Source organism: Notolabrus celidotus, chromosome 23 (assembly GCF_009762535.1).
Source record: "Notolabrus celidotus isolate fNotCel1 chromosome 23, fNotCel1.pri, whole genome shotgun sequence".
In the NCBI taxonomy this organism is placed as follows: Eukaryota; Metazoa; Chordata; class Actinopteri; order Labriformes; family Labridae; genus Notolabrus; species Notolabrus celidotus.
In genome coordinates this window covers 21,337,220-21,354,001 of record NC_048294.1, presented here as the reverse complement: position 1 = coordinate 21,354,001, position 16,782 = coordinate 21,337,220, and the positions used below count along the sequence as shown (strand labels likewise).

The window sequence follows — 16,782 nt, the reverse complement described above, 5'->3', positions numbered from 1 at the left end:
GTTCCTTTAAAAAAACAAAAACAAAACTACATTACCTGACACTAATAACTACCACTTCTTTCAAGTTTTCTATCTTTGCTCGGTAATAGTCGTCCATCTGAAAGAAATTTAAACAATAACTGTCATTGTGTTCATGATGCTTGTGTGGATCATATAATTTTATTTTACTTGTATTATTGATTATAAGAGATTAATATGAAAGGGACAATGTATCACCAACTTAAGATGGCACAAAATATAGATTAAAAGTTTATTTTTCTGACAGCTTCAAAAAACAGTCCCTCTGAATCAACGGACGTTATTGTTCAACGGACCCTTATCTGCCTGTTGCGTCAATTTAACATTAAACTGAACACGTCAATTCGCAGTCAAGTAACGGTCAAACATTAGTCTAATTATTTGTTAGTATTCACGTTACATTGAACATTTCCATCAACAGTTAAGTTAGACAATATGAACAAGATTATAAACATAATATAAATGTTTTTCAGCCTACCAATTTAGCGTGTTTATGGAAACTAGCACAATGGTTACCAATATGATGCTAACAGAAGCTAACAGTTTTGCCTCGGTGACAACAAGCAGACGCAAAATGTCCCTGAACTCATTTCCGCGGATGGGATGTGTGGAATTGGTTGTCAGGATTAATAACCATTTTTAAGGGGTTTTGACCAGGCATAATCAAGCAGCTTATTTTACAGCTGAGTGATCAAGAAAGCAGGGTAATAATATCTGTTTATTCATCATTGATCAATTTAAAGAACTGTATTTTCCTCCTCTGTTTATCTGTCTTGTTGACATGCTGTATCCATGCGTCTCACCTCTTCAGTGAAGCTTCCAACAAATTCTTTGTACTCCGGTGAGGTCTTATCCTCATATTTATCATTATATTCTTCATTCAACTCCACATTCACCACGAGTGTTCCATCAATTGTATCTGAAAAAAAATCAAACCACTATATCATTTGACATAATTGACAAAATAAAATACATTCAACATAATTTCACTGAAAGTATAAAAAAAAAGCAATCAAATAAGATTGTCTGAACTCACCCGGCTTTACTGCAGCTTCAACTTCCTCACAAAGAGTTCCAGTAAATCCAACAGGGCAAAAGCAAATAGATCCATTGTAAGTTCCTCCATTTTGGCAGTTCAATGGCTCTCGTGTGGTGGATGTCGGTCCTGTGTTTGGCTGAGTTATTGGATTTGTAGACTGGGCTGTAGTTGGTTTCTCTGTAGGTAAGTCAGTCGGTTGAGGAGATGTGGTGACAGAATCAGTAGTGTAAGTTGCATCTGTAATGTCAGTCGATCCGCTTGTTGCCACTGTTTGATCAGTTGTGACTGTGCTGTCAGTCGGTCCACTTGTTGCCCCTGTTTGATCAGTTGTGACTGTGTTGTCAGTCGGTCCACTTGTTGCCCCTGTTTGATAAGTTGTGACTGTGTTGTCAGTCGGTCCACTTGTTGACCCTGTTTGATCAGTTGTGACTGTGTTGTCAGTCGGTCCGCTTGTTGCCCCTGTTTGATATGTTGTGACTGTGTTGTCAGTCGGTCCACTTGTTGACCCTGTTTGATCAGTTGTGAGTGTGCTGTCAGTCGGTCCACTTGTTGCCCCTGTTTGATCAGTTGTGGCTGCGCTGTCGGTCGGTCCGCTTGTTGCCCCTGTTTGATCAGTTGTGAGTGTGCTGTCAGTTGGTCCACTTGTTGCCCCTGTTTGATCAGTTGTGAGTGTGCTGTCAGTCGGTCCACTTGTTGCCCCTGTTTGATCAGTTGTGACTGTGTTGTCAGTCGGTTCACTTGTTGACCCTGTTTGATCAGTTGTGGCTGTGCTGTCAGTCGGTCCACTTGTTGACCCTGTTTGATGAGTTGTGGCTGTGCTGTCAGTTGATCCACTTGTTGCCCCTGTTTGATCAGTTGTGACTGTGCTGTCAGTTGGTCCACTTGTTGCCCCTGTTTGATCAGTTGTGAGTGTGCTGTCAGTTGGTCCGCTTGTTGCCCCTGTTTGATCAGTTGTGAGTGTGCTGTCAGTCGGTCCACTTGTTGCCCCTGTTTGATCAGTTGTGACTGTGCTGTCAGTCGGTCCGCTTGTTGCCCCTGTTTGATCAGTTGTAAGTGTGCTGTCAGTCGGTCCGCTTGTTGCCCCTGTTTGATCAGTTGTAAGTGTGCTGTCAGTCGGTCCGCTTGTTGCCCCTGTTTGATCAGTTGTAAGTGTGCTGTCAGTCGGTCCACTTGTTGCCCCTGTTTGATCAGTTGTAAGTGTGCTGTCGGTCGGTCCACTTGTTGCCCCTGTTTGATCAGTTGTGGCTGTGCTGTCAGTCATTCCACTTGTTGCCCCTGTTTGATCAGTTGTGACTGTGCTGTCAGTTGGTCCACTTGTTGCCCCTGTTTGATCAGTTGTAAGTGTGCTGTCAGTCAGCCCACTTGTTGCCCCTGTTTGATCAGTTGTGGCTGTGCTGTCAGTCGGTCCACTTGTTGCCCCTGTTTGATCAGTTGTGGCTGTGCTGTCAGTCGGTCCACTTGTTGCCCCTGTTTGATCAGTTGTAATTGTGCTGTCAGTTGGTCCACTTGTTGCCCCTGTTTGATCAGTTGTGACTGCGCTGTCAGTTGGTCCACTTGTTGCCCCTGTTTGATCAGTTGTAAGTGTGCTGTCAGTCGGTCCGCTTGTTGCCCCTGTTTGATCAGTTGTGACTGTGCTGTCAGGCGGTCCGCTTGTTGCCCCTGTTTGATCAGTTGTGACTGTGCTGTCAGTCGGTCCACTTGTTGACCCTGTTTGATCAGTTGTGACTGTGCTGTCAGTCGGTCCACTTGTTGCCCCTGTTTGATCAGTTGTGGCTGTGCTGTCAGTCGGTCCACTTGTTGCCCCTGTTTGATCAGTTGTGGCTGTGCTGTCAGTCGGTCCACTTGTTGCCCCTGTTTGATCAGTTGTGAGTGTGCTGTCAGTCGGCCCACTTGTTGACCCTGTTTGATCAGTTGTAAGTGTGCTGTCAGTCGGCCCACTTGTTGACCCTGTTTGATCAGTTGTAAGTGTGCTGTCAGTCGGTCCACTTGTTGACCCTGTTTGATCAGTTGTAAGTGTGCTGTCAGTCGGCCCACTTGTTGACCCTGTTTGATCAGTTGTAAGTGTGCTGTCAGTCGGTCCACTTGTTGACCCTGTTTGATCAGTTGTAAGTGTGCTGTCAGTCGGCCCACTTGTTGCCCCTGTTTGATCAGTTGTAAGTGTGCTGTCAGTCGTTCCACTTGTTGCCCCTGTTTGATCAGTTGTAAGTGTGCTGTCAGTCGTTCCACTTGTTGCCCCTGTTTGATCAGTTGTAAGTGTGCTGTCAGTCGTTCCACTTGTTGCCCCTGTTTGATCAGTTGTGGCTGTGCTGTCAGTCAGTCCGCTTGTTGCCCTTGTTTGATCAGTTGTGACTGTGCTGTCAGTCGGTCCACTTATTGCCCCTGTTGTAGCAGGTTGTGTTTTTGCAGATGTTCTTCTAGTTGTCACAGATGTGACCCTACTTGTCTGAGATGGATCAGTTGTTGGTTCTCCCTCAGTTGTCACAATCGCTGCTTCAGTTATATCAGATCTTATGCTTGATGGGCTACCCTCTGTTGTCCCACTGGACAGATCTGATTGACGAGAAGAGACAGAGGGAAATATGGAATTACAATCATTTTTGTTGTGTGTGTCATCCTGTCTCAGAGCAATGCAGAAATACTAGTCAATGCATTTGTTGCCTCCAGGTTAGATTATTGTAATTCCTTTTTATCAGGCTGCTCTGATAAGTCCCTAAAGAGTATTCAGCTGGTTAGAGTACTGACTAGAACTAGAAAGAGAGAGTACATCTCTCCTGTGTTAGCTTCTCTGGCTCCCCATAAAATCTAGACTAGAACTTAAAATCCTTCTTCTAACCTACAAAACTCTTGATGGTCAGACACCTTCGTATCTTAAAGAGCTCATAGTGCCCTATTACCCCTCTAGAACACTACGCTCCCAACATGCAGGCCTGCTCATTAGACCTAAAATCTCTAAAAGTAGTATGGGAGGTAGAGCCTTCAGTTATCAGGCCCCTCTCCTTTGGAATCATCTACCAGTCAGGGTCCAGGAGACACCCTCTCTACGTTTAAGAGTAGGCTTCAAACTTTCTTTTTTGATAAAGCTTATAGTTAGAGCTGGCTCAGGCTTGGACCAGCTCTCAGTAATGCTGCTATAAGCTTAGACTGCCGTGGGAACTGGCATACTGATAAACCGGGATCCTGTTTCACCCCCCTCCCACCCACTTCCCCATCACTTACTTCAACTCTTCCTCTTCCCATTAAAGTTACTAACCATAGACCTTTCTGGAGTCCCTGAGCTCCCTTGTCTCGTAGGTTCCTCTGGATCTCTACCATAGACGGCCTGCTGCTGTGGATGTGCCAGATTCCAGCTGCTTCAACTACTACTATTCGTCTCACCACTATCATCTCTCTCTCTCTCTTCTTCTCCCTCTATCATTCTCTCCAACACGGTCTCAGCAGATGTGTGTCTAACATGAGTCTGGTCCTGCTGGAGGTTTTTGCCTGTTAAAGGAAGTTTGTCCTTGCCATTGTAACTTGCTAAATGCTGCAAAGTGCTCTGTTCATGGTGGATTAAGATGAGATCAGACTGAGTCCTGTCTGTAAGATGGGACTGGATCTTATCCTGTCTTGATGTTGGGTCTTTGTTGATAATAGAACATAGAGTACGGTCTAGAGCTGCTCTGTTTGGAAAGAGTCTTGAGATAACGTTTGTTGGGATTTGGTGCTCTACAAATAAAGATAGATTGACTGTTAAGTTTAACAGCCCCTCCCATTCAACACCTCCTGCCAAGTTATGAAGCCCGACCTTTTGCTAAATGGTTTTGGCAGAAAAGTACATTTCTTTGCTGAGAGTTGAGAAATTTTAGCTGTTCTAAATGTGGAACTGTGCCTTAGCTCTGTTTATGTCAGAACTGCCGCCAGATAGAGTTTTTTTTAACTAGCGGCAGAAGTAACCAAAAGGTCATTCACTCTTCTCTTTCAGTTACAAATGTATTTGAAATATTTTAAACTTGGGTCCTCTCATTTAAAGGCATGGAGCCCTATCGTACATGAGAATTATATGAGGACCATCCCTTCAGAGCAAAAATGTCCTGTAATGAAACCGAGGATCATAAAAATGTTTAAATTCCAGCCATAGATTCATAGATTATCTTAAAAAACAATGGGATCTCTTTATGTCAACAAATAACACACCAGGTATTAATCCATCTTTACTGTGGGAAACAGCCAAGGCATTCCTGAGGGGTTCCATTATATCTTACACATCAGCTCAAAAAAGGAATATAATTAAAAAGCAACTAGAGTTCGAAAATTTAATTCAAGAATTGGAGAGGGAGTTTAAGGACTCGCTGTCTAAACATGTCCTAAAGAAATTGGTTGCTGCAAGATCTGGTCTGAATCAGCTTTTAAACAGCAAGGCTGAGGCTTCGGTCCTCTTTACTAGACAGAGACTTTATGAACATGGCAACAAGCCTGGTCGCCTCCTTGCTCGCTTGGCGATAGGTAGAAGGGACCGTAATTTAATATCATTACTTAAGGATAAAAACAGAGAAAAAGTTCATGAATCTAAAAAAATTAATGAAATTATGAGACAATTCTACTGTGACTTATACTCCTCTGAATGTAATACGTCTGAGGAAAGACAAAAAGTCATTCCTCGACCTGATAAAACTGCCATCCCTAACAGAAGAGCAGAAGACAGTCCTGAACAGAGGAATTACAAAAGAAGAGGTGCAGGATGCTATTCGCAAACTCCAAACCGGAAAGGCACCAGGCCCTTATGGCTTTGGGCCAGAATTTTACAAAAAAATGAGCCAAGTTATAGCGGAGCCCCTCACTGTTATGTATTTTGACTCTTTTGGGAGAGGGAATCTCCCTTGTATCCTTAACTTAGCAAATATCTCCTTGATCTTAAAAAAGATAACCCTCCGGACGAATGCAGCTCCTACAGACCCATAAGCCTTATAAACATAGATCGCAAGTTGCTCTACAAAGTACTGGCCACAAGACTGGAGGACTACCTTCCATCACTCATAAATTCAGACCAGACAGGTTTTTATAAAAAATAGATTCTCATTTTCTAATATGAGGCAGTTCTCAATATTGTACAGTACTCTTCACAGATGAAACACCGAATACTAGCTATAGCACTAGACGCAGAAAAGGCGTTCGATAGGGTGGAGTGGAGTTTCATTTGGGACGTTCTGGTCAAGGTCAGTCTGGGGGGAGACTTCTTAAATTGGATAAAAATTATATATAATTCACCTGAGGCTTGTGTCCTGACCAATGGCATACGTTCACCTCCTTTCCCTCTCCGCAGGGGGACAAGGCAGGGGTGCCCGCTCTCCCCCCTCCTCTTTGCCCTCGTAATAGAACCGTTTGCAGAAAGTATTAGAAGCCATGTGAACATTCATGGTGTTACTCTGGGTAAAACTACACACAAGATAGCGTTATACGCGGATGACATTTTACTTTTCCTCACAAAGCCTGAGATCTCAGTCCCTGCTACTTTGTCGATTATAAATGCATTCAGCTCAATATCTGGTTACAAAATTAATTATACAAAATCGGAAGCTATGCCCCTGGGTCATTTTGGCAGTACAAACTCACTGGTCCATCTCCCTTTCAGATGGGCCACTTCAGGTTTTATCTATCTTGGAATTAAAGTGTCACTTAATATTGAAGATCTGTGGAAACTTAATATGTCACCAATAATTGGCTCTGTTAAAAATGACTTGCAGAGATGGCATGGCCTCCCTCTCTCCTGGATGGGCAGAATCAATCTGATAAAAATGAACATACTCCCCAGATTACTTTACCCTTTACAAATGTTACCTTTACTGCAGGGATTGGCCCTGCCACCTCCGCCCTCCCCCCCAGCCGGCCCGACCACCCCCCCCAGCCACGCCCCCCGCCCCGCCCGGAGACATAGATTTATTTTTATTGAACCCTAGGGACACTAAACATTTCCTTTCTACGTCATACTCTCTGTTCAACTCTGTGGATCCCTCAGATACACGCACCTTCATTCAGAAATGGGAACATGATTTTGGTGCTGAATATATTGAAAATGACTGGCTTTAAGCAATACGTTGTGCCAAAGCTACCTTTATCTGCATTCGCATGAGAGAAACCCAATATAAGATACTCCACAGAGCCCACATAACTCCTCTTATACTCAGTAAAATAAACAATCAGATCTCCCCTCTGTGCATTAAATGTAAAGAAAGTGTTGGGGGACACTTCCATTACTTTTGGGAATAGCTTTCTAGATTTTGGAGTAACATAGCACAGGAATTGAGTAATATTTTCTCAGTGAAGGTTTCCAAAGACCCAGTCCTTTTTATACTGAGTTTACCCTCCAGAACACTGACGCTGAGTCCAACTGATTTTAAGCTGTGTGATAAACTCTTGTTTCTGGCTAGGAAGTGTATTCTAAACAGGTGGATAAGTAACAAACCTCCCACAGTTACACAGTGGCACCATGAAATATATATATACAAAGCTTTCCCATTTGAAAGTTTAACTGCACGAATGAGGGGAGACGTTTACTTGTTTGAAAAAATGTGGTCAGCTTATATAAAATATCTTCCCCCATCCCTTCAGGAAAAAAAAGGCGAATTACGTCTTGGACTGGAGTCACCCTCTGACACATAGGACTTAGATTCAGGTTTGTTTTTCTTTGTTGACAATGTTGCTTGTTGTTCTCTTGTATGTTTTTGAGGACGCCCTAGCTTGGATGGTGGAATATTAATGGTTGACCACCGGTTGTTTCCGGTGGTCTTTCTACTGTAAAGAGCATGGTTATTGTTTTGTTTTGTTTTGTTTTGTTTTGTTTTGTTTTGTTTTGTCCCTTTTGTTAAAATGTGAAAAATCAATAAAAACCTTGAAATATAAAAATGTTTAAATTCATAGAGTCTGAGAAAAGTGTAACCATACATTTTAAACTTTAACAGGTGACTTAAAAAACACAGTAGTGGAAGAGTAAGTTATGATCTTACCGTAAGCAGTTCTGTCAGCAGAAGAAGAGCAGATGAGTGTAAAAAGTATCACCACAAAGGTTAGAAAAGGCGCCATAGTTTCTTCTTTCAGGTGAAATCTCACGTATGTGTCAGAAATTAAGGAATCCAAATTTTCAGAACATACTAAAAAACGTACTGAAAATATATCTTAGAGAACCCGCAGATGGAATGAGCTCTGCCACTTCTCTCATAATGCAGTGTCAGGCAGGTATGTGAGGATATATAGATACACAGATAAGAACAAGCATTATGGCACTGACTATTTGACCTATTGCACATGCACTTTCTGCATTTCACAATGGCTTCAGGTGTAAGTCATCAGTCCTGATTCAGAGCTAAAATCATAGAAAAGGAAATTCAGAGAGAACTTCCTTTAAGATTAAAAAGGGGTCTTGGTTTATTAAATGTGAATAAAGACACATTTTGATGGTTTGCAAATCATTTAAAGCTTCTATTGAATTGAAAATATTGCAAAAGGAAGCATTAGATTAAAAACAGACTGAATCTGTAGTGGAAGTCACTGCATTAAAAACAAACATGACTCTGTAGTCGAAGTCACTGCATGAAAATCAGACATTGCAACAAACAAGCTTCATGCATTGTTACCTAAGCCAGTATCATGTAGCCTTTGCAAAAGACAGAGAATGATCAGCTATATTAAACACTTCAGATGGATCAATAAAAAGAGCTATACAGTGCTGTCTTTTATCTAGAGCTACTGTAATGTTATTTACAACCTTGGTTACAGCAGAGACAGTGCTGAGCTGGGCTCTGAGGACTGACTTATATGAGCTTCTATATTAGCTCCTCTTAATAAAAAGTTATTTCATTGGTCATTTATTAACAATTGTTTTGCCAGTTTAGAGCCTGGCCTGTAGTTATTGAGTTTGTCCTTGCCACCTACCTTATGTAGCTGTGAGCCTTTGTTCCAAACATTGGGTCCTGTTGCAGATAAATTGCTAGGTTTAAAATATGGGGGGGATTTCCTGGGATCTATTTCAGAGAGAGGATCTGTTATAGAGGGATCCTAGCAACACATTTGTTGAATCTCTTCTTGGTCAGAGAGTAAGAGGTCATAGGAACAGAGTAGAGATGGAAGGCCGATAAATTAAAATGTCTGCAGACACTGCAGGGTGTTAAAAATTATATCAGTGGAGTAGAGTTATTTTTATTTGTGTTCAAACGTTTCAAAAATTCTGCAGGATTTGAGTCAGAGTTACGGCCAAATTCCACCAGATCCATGACTGGTCCGTCTCCGATCCGTCACGGCACCGGTTCTGATAGGTTTCTATTCTAGTCAATGTGATAACTTCCACTGGATCCACTCCGTTGTGTTCCGGCTGCGTCTGTGATAAGGCAGGTCGGAGCACTCCGGATCAGATACGCAAGACTTCTATTTTTGCAGGATGCCGGAGCACGACGCATCAATCTCAACAGAGGAGATGGAGCGGGACAGGAAGTCAGGCACCAAAACAAAATGAAAACATCCGGTTAATTTTCAGAATAAAACACTCTGTGTTATCACCAGATCGTATTTCACTTAACTACAACAACAAACCATCATGATGAGCGGAGCCAGGCCTGGAGAAAGACAACATGGATGAGGAGAGGGGGAGGAGAATCCTTGAAACCCCAGTCACATGTCTCCAGCTGTCCAGCGGTCCTGGTCCTGTCTTATCTCAGCAGCTGCGCCTTCTTTCATTAAGGTTACTATTTAACCTAACCACATGACTGATAGAGCAGCTGAAAACTCCACATCTCACTCCACATGCCTCCTGCATTGTTGTCAAAAGTCAAGTCAGTAAAAGTGAAAGTAGAGAGAAAAACTTCAGACAGTTCATCAGATTGGTATCTGTGCACATGACATGATCAGCTAAAGGAGGCCTGGAGACTTTCTGTTGACATTAGCATCAGAAACTGTTCACTTACACATCACAGACTCCTGCAGATCAGCTCTGACACACACTATGAGACCTGCACCTTCTTCTCTACATGGGACACACACAGAGCTGAGAGGCCTCACAAAGAAGGGCAAACATCCGCTCTGAGTCAGCTCAGGACAACTCATGATGAACTTTGGGTTAGCTCAAGACAACTTACACATGCAAACACACCTCTCTGACATGTGAGCGAGATAACACTCCCCCCCCCACCCCCCCACCCCACACACACACACACATGCAGAAGGGACTGTGGGTGGGTGCTAAAGTCTAGTAGGCTGGCTTTCTTCAGAGCTTCTTCATTCCTCTTCTTTTCTCTCTCTGGCTCAGCTGGTGGCGACCCTCTCTTAGGAATCATTGACTCTGTAACAGGAAGTGTGTGGAGGCTTCACCTGACCGAAACCTGTTTTCAGGTGGAGGTCTTTGGAAGTTGTAGGAAATAACTTCCTCCTTGGTCACAGAGGAAATGCAATGCAGACATTATTTGAGCAGAAACTTCTAACCAAGCGGCAACCTCCGGCCACAAGAATTGAAGCCAAACTGCAGTTCATCGAGTGTCCACTTGAGGCTTGCTCCAGAAGTACCGGAATCCACATACACACCAATTCAAAAAAGCCGATCTCTACAGCAGGAATAAACATGTTTACAGCCTGGTACAAAAAACGAGTGCAGTCTGGATAGCTCATTTCTCAATCGGCACACACTGTATGGGGGGTTGAATTTTTTCATAACGCGGTAATTTAGAAGATATTAAGATTAAGAGTTTTCCATTATGAGAGGCACAGCTGACTTGACTGACAGGTGGGAACACTGTAGCTGTTGGCGAAAAGGCTCAAACCCCACCTCTCTACCTCACACTAAAGTTCAGCATTTCCAATATGGCTCCTGCTGACGATTGGCCTCAAAACAATGCTTCGGGAACAGATGGGTGACGTCACGGATACTACGTCCATTATTTATACAGTCTATTCTTCTAACAGCTCTCAGGAGGAAATCACATAGATGAGTGATCAAACAGGTCTTTGAATAGAGAAAATTAACTGAGGAATAGAAACACTAAATTCTCTTAATTTCTCTGAGTGTTACTTTTGGACCCTGAAAGGTGCAGTGTTTAGAAATGGGAGTATTAGTGACACCTATCAGTCAGATTCTAGAATGTACCCTGCGTTCCTAAAGCCTGATTTATACTTCTGCGTTGAATTGACTGTGTAGCACCCATACTTATGCACAGGCCTACGCGTGTGGGTGTGCGCACCTCGTCCAAAATGAATTGACTTGGACCGCAAGCCTGGTGATTGGTCCATTGGCAGCACTGTATTTCCTGCATTTACAGCACTTCCGGGATCCCGTACATTTTCCTTGTATTTCATCTCCTCTAATGTCTCCTCTCTATTCTTCCCTGTAATCATGTCTGTATGATAAACAGCAACATGTATTGCTTATGTCCGCGTCGATCACTAGTGCGTAGAGTCAAAACGCTGATAATAAACCAGACTAAACCCTTCACCTCACCTAAGCAACGGAGGCCATGCAGGACCAGAGGCTCTCCAGAAAATGTCGATATCCATTAATGTGTCGTGTTACCGTCAGACAAAAGACTAAAGTTAGCATGTAGTTATGGGAAATAGAATCCTGACAGGGTGAGATAAGCCGTGACACGAAGCAGAGGGGTCTTTGTCTCACCCTGAAGGTATACACATAAACATCACTACAGAGCCAGAAGTGGGACAAAGATTTGTCCATAATTCCGAATATACAAAAAAGTTTCAAATAAAAGACCCACCACTGAACCAAATTTAAATAAGAATTGAAATTTGTCATTTTCAAATTTGTTTCTCTTTTTTGAAAATGTAAAATCTGGCCCCATACTTCAGTTTTCAGTGACTGTGGTAAGAAATCTGAATCTCACAGAGCCTTTTCATTCAGGAACTTTTTATTAATATAAAGTGCATCAAATACATTGCAGCGAAAACAACGTCAAAACTCCAAAAATCACATCATAAATAAAACTACTCTAGAAGATGTGGAATGGTGATGAGGTTCATTCTTGGGCTCACAGTTATTGACAGTTTACAGAACAGAATATTCCAAACTCTTCGATCTGCCGCTAAGCTGACGACACTGTCATTTACTGACATTTGATAAAGTAGAAGAAACTGCAGCTGCTTTTAAATAAATTGCACACTTCAAGAACTGTGGGACCTGGATTTACAAATAAAAGTGACTTTTAATAGTATCGTACAAGGATCGTACGATAAAACAAGTCTTGCTTTTCTTTGAAGGTGAAACTTAGGAAACTTTCTTTTCTTCTGTTTCTGACTTTGATTATTTCCTGCATATGAACGCTGCTAAGAGACTGAAGCTGTCTTACTTATCCTCTCTCTTTATCTTGAAGGATGGGAGTCAGAAGCTTTGTTCTCCAGACTTTGTGCAACTCTCAAAGTTAGGACTGAATGGAGAAGGTTGTTGGATTTCTGTAGTCCAGGTTTTCTGTGTAAACGTTTGATCTGATCACCTCAACGTTACTTTATCCTGTTTGCTTGTTATGATAGTAACTCGGCCAGGTCTCCTCCATGAAAGAGATCGTTAATAAAATTCAATAAAATAGAAATAAATACAAAAGTAAATCAAAAGAAAATTTCAGTCAATAATATATTCGTATAAAAAAGAGGTTACAGTCTCTCTTTGGTAAACTCAAACTTGTGCAGACACACTTTGATATCAAGTGTTGATATTGATTAGTTATTGGTTCATCTTTAAGGCGCACAAATCAATGTTTAAAATTAGTTTTGTTCAAATGGCAGAGTGCAATCTGAAAGGAGCCTCTCACAGCCACAAGTTAGTTCAGGTTTATATGTATACGTGTACGAAAATAAACCCTTACAAATACTCTGAAAAACTCCCTGTCAGTGTTCATCTCATCGTCTGGACACTCTCTCAGCTCAGTTAATCTCTCCTTCTCCTCCATGAAATGTGTCTGGATGAACTCTCCTGCTACTTCCAGCTACCTGCGGCTGACAAGAGCTCAGTTTGATGACCTGTTAGCTCGGATCAGTACCGTTTTTTCTCTGACAAACACAAACTACCGGCGTTCTGTTTCTGCGGATCGGAATTCAGGAATTTTCCGCTTTCTCTGCAAGACGACAAATAAATAACCTTTACGACATCAGCCCATTGGTGAGGTAACCTCTGCCGGTGTCATTGTTTCTTCAGCTCATAAACAAAACAACAAAAACATCTGAGCTGGGTTTATCGAGCACTAAGAGCGGTATCTTTACTGATGTAGTCTACATTGGACAAAACAAGACCGGGGTCGAAGAGCAGCAGCATTCATTAAGGTCTCAGCTTTAAGGGAAGTAGTGAATCTTTGGATAAAAAAGCAAGAGTTTAAATAAAATCTTACAGGAGTGAAAATTTTAGGCATAGAGTTTCTTCTTTTTTTTGCAGGGGCTGACAAAATGTCTGTATTTACTGTTTGGTTCTCTAGGACCTCATTTTGGTTGCGCTGTTCAGATGTCCGAAGACGTCCTGATCCGAGGCCTGTTGATCCTCATCTGTGGAGCCAAGGAAACAAGGAGTCTGTTAACACGGGATACAAGGGTCAATACAGAAGAGAAGAAGAAAACATCCGGGTTAAACACTGACCGCCTGGTAAGCTGGGACTCTCGGCTGTAGTCCTGCAGACGGTGAGTATCCTGTGGTGTAAGATGGAGTGTTGTGTCTGTTAGGTGGTTGTGATGAGTAGAACGGACTCGCTGACTGTCTGTAGTCAGTCTGTGGAGACGGCCGGTTTGGTTGGTAGCCAGGTGGAGTTCGTCTGTTAACACCTGGATCCTCTCTGTGGAATGCTACTGTATCTTGGGTGAATGTAGGGTTATTGTACGTTTCTGAAATAGAGCAACAGTGAGGGTTTACTGGCTGATCTGACTAGAAGACAGACTCAATACATTATTTTGGTTTTCAATTCAAAATCACAGTCAGAAGATGATTTTCAACCAGAAGTACCAATAAACTTTTAGTTCCATCGACTTCTCTTCAAGGACCTAAATGGTTCCTGTGGCCCATTGTTGTCTGTGTTTCCAACGAGACCTGAAGTCCCGTGGAAATTATGCAAATCAGACCAGTAACGTACGGAGAAAACAGTATAACAGTAATTGCACTACTCCGCCAGTCCAGTAGAGGGCAATAAGAAAGAGATGAAGGCCATACAACAAAGATGACATCATAGAAGTAGACAGACAGGCCGTGTGTGACACCACAGTTAGCCTGTTAGCATGGAGGAGATTCCTCTTGTGCTGTTTTTGATCGTGCTTTATTACAGATGGATTCACTGAATCAACACTTGGAAGGAGACGAGCTCTAGAGACAAAGAGGATTCAAAACGCCTGAAACGCTCGACTTAAAGCAAGAAGACAGATTTTAAAAGCCATGTCAGAGATGGATTGGTGTTTCAGTTTAAAGAGCGACCCTGTTTAATGGAGACTTTCAGCAGGATGCATCCCTCATAAACGTCTTTAGATGATCATTAAATATCTGATGAAGATATTTGGACATTTGAATAAAAACTTAACTAGGATGCATTCCTGAGGACTCCTACAGCTGTTGTAAACTCCACAAACACTGACACGTTCAGCTGAAGGTCTCCAGTTTACAGGGTCACTCTTCAGACTGTAACACCGGGAGCTGACAGAGATGCATTCACACTATCTGGCTCAGAGAAGACCAATGTTCAGGAGTTATTAAACCAAGTGATCACAGGTGTGTGTGATGCTGTTGTGGACGGTGGGTGAAATCAAAATACTGAGGGTACTGAAAACCCTTCCCCCAAAGGTTCCTGGACCTTTGGAAAGTACTACCCCCAAAGCAGGAACTGAATTTAGACCCTGGTTCCTGCTGTTGAAATGCACCTATAGTAACACTCTCATAGCTCTGCAGCTTCAGGTCTGTTTTATACGGTTCTCCTGAGCACCCACTAACAGCATTTTCTATATTGTGCGATATCTAAGATACTTCTGATACCACACCATGAGTAAATTCAACAACATGTTCCAATATACAAATACTAGAAACGCATCTTACTGATGTTTGCGGTACAAGGAGACAGATTTGTGTGTGATAAATGCATTACCGGTACTGGGAGTGCTTGATCTGGACCACCCAAAGTCCTCGTTAAGCCAGTCGTTCACCAGCTGCTCTTTAATGTCTCTCTTCCTGCAGACACAGCAGAGCACCAATCAGATTTCATCACAGAGGAGACATTTATCCTGCAAGCTTATAAACTTGAACTTAGCACAAATCTCCTGTTTGAATTAAACACATATTTCAGATTGAAAACAAAAACCTGGAAACCTCACTAAAGTTCAGGAACACGTCTTTGCGTGCAGATTAATAACATGACGTTTTCTCACTTCTTCTGTGTACGATTGTTCTTCAGTGTCAACGCCACCAGGACTCCAACCAGCACCAACAGAGCAGCCAGTGTCACACTCAGCCCGGCGTAGAAAGCCGTCCTCTGTATTGGCAGGCTGCAGTCATCGCCCATGTACCAGGTGGAGGACAGGTCGACACACCTGAGAAGAGAGGGACGGAAAGAGTTAAACTACAGAGCAGAGAGGAAGCAAACAGATGCCGCTCTTTACATTCTCGTCACACCAAACCTCACCTGATCTGACTAAACTAAAGCTCAGTTTATAAAATGATGTTGTCAATTTAATCTTTGATCTTTGGAAGTCTTATCTCAGAAAGTATCCATGAGCCTGACTGTGCCTTTTTTTTTTTTTATCTGTGCCTACTTTATCAAAATATTAATGTTACCTATTAAATCCAAATGTCACATTGTGATACAATTTTAAATCTAAATGTTATATAAATAAAGATTGATTTATTGATTGATTTATTGATTGATTGATTGATTGATTGATTGATTGATTGATTGATTGATTGATTGAGGTTTGCTCTGCCCACTTCAGGCTCTAAGCAGGAAGGGCAGGGTTCCAACAAAACCTGCTGCATCTTCTGGTGCTTTTACTGCTTGAAAAAAGAGTTTGTACCTGATGGTGAGTGGTGATTTAGCAGAGTAAAACTCACTGGCAGACAGGTCCGGTGGCCTTGAACACTTGGCACGTTCCCTTGTTCTTGCATATTTTTCTACTGTCATGTTTCGGGCTGCAGGCGCTGACACAGGACAGACTCCCACTGTCATTAAAAAGCTGGTAGAAAACAGCAAGATCTTCATCGTTGACCAGATTTCCACAGAACGCTGCAAGACCCAAAAAAGATTTAAACTTTAAGCATATCATTTGATTGCTTAAATTATACGTTACACACACACACACACACACACACACACACACACACACACACACACACACACTCTCACAAAGACACATGGGTAACGGTGGTACTGACATCCAAGATCCGGTTTGGTGGTGTTCACTGTGGGCTCCTTTGTGATTTCCAAATCAGGACAGCCTGAAGATCCTGAGAACAAAAGAAAACGTTTAGTTCGTAAAAATGTGTGAATTCAAAAAAAGACAGCAAAGGACATTTTGTATAAATGTTCTCGTACCCACATTTTGTTATCTGTGTTTGAGCCTGTTTGAACACCATGCTGTTTGTTCTTGTCTGATACAGTGGTTCTCTAATATTTATCAAGTTTCTCCTCTATCCCTCTATCTAACCCCAACACGGTCTCAGCAGATGTGTGTCTAACTTGAGTCTGGTTCTGCTCAAGGTTTCTGCCTGTTAAAGGAAGTTTAACCTTGCCACTTTAACGTGTCAAGTG

At 42.3% G+C, this 16,782-nt stretch overlaps 1 long non-coding RNA gene across 1 annotated transcript; it reads left to right on the top strand.

Annotated features, from left to right (window-relative positions):
• Positions 1-12,949: 12,949 nt before the first annotated feature.
• On the top strand, positions 12,950-15,791 carry LOC117807468. Its single transcript, XR_004629975.1, has 3 exons — positions 12,950-13,336; positions 13,486-13,684; positions 15,433-15,791. It is a non-coding gene; the product is annotated as an uncharacterized LOC117807468 (long non-coding RNA).
• The last annotated feature ends 991 nt before the right edge of the window (positions 15,792-16,782 follow it).